Source organism: Lolium rigidum, chromosome 1 (assembly GCF_022539505.1).
Source record: "Lolium rigidum isolate FL_2022 chromosome 1, APGP_CSIRO_Lrig_0.1, whole genome shotgun sequence".
NCBI lineage: Eukaryota > Viridiplantae > Streptophyta > Magnoliopsida > Poales > Poaceae > Lolium > Lolium rigidum.
The window spans coordinates 44,278,798-44,279,364 of NC_061508.1; positions in this window are offsets into that span (position 1 = coordinate 44,278,798).

Below are 567 nucleotides of genomic sequence, written 5' to 3' on the forward strand. Positions count from 1 at the left end.
CCCAAGCGCGACGGACCGAAAAAATCGTCGTAGGACTTTGCCTGACGCAGTTTCCACAACAGAACCCATATCGTCGGGTTAGGCCCATGGGCGACGAAAAATACCCCTTAGCGGACGATTTTGAGACGTTGTCTATCAGAACTTTTCTTGTAGTGAGGCCACAAGTGGTTATTTGTTTACACTTGGAGGTGGCGCTGTTTCCTGGAAGTCTTGCAAGCAGACCATCATTACGAGGTCAACTATGGAAGCAGAACTCACAATATTAGACACAGCCACTGTTGAAACAGAGTGGCTTCGTGAGCTCTTGATGGACTTACATGTGGTTGAGAAACCAATACCCGCTATTCCTATGAACTATGATAATCAAACTGTGATCGTCAAAGTAAACAGTTCTAAGGATAATATGAAGTCATCAAGGCATGTGAAGAGGAGGCTGAAAACTGTCGGGAAAATGAGAAACTCGGAGTTATAGCGTTGGATTATATCCATACGTCTAGAAACCTGGCGAGACCCCTTCACAAAGGGACTATCACGAAATGTGATAGAAAATGCATCGAGGGAGATGGG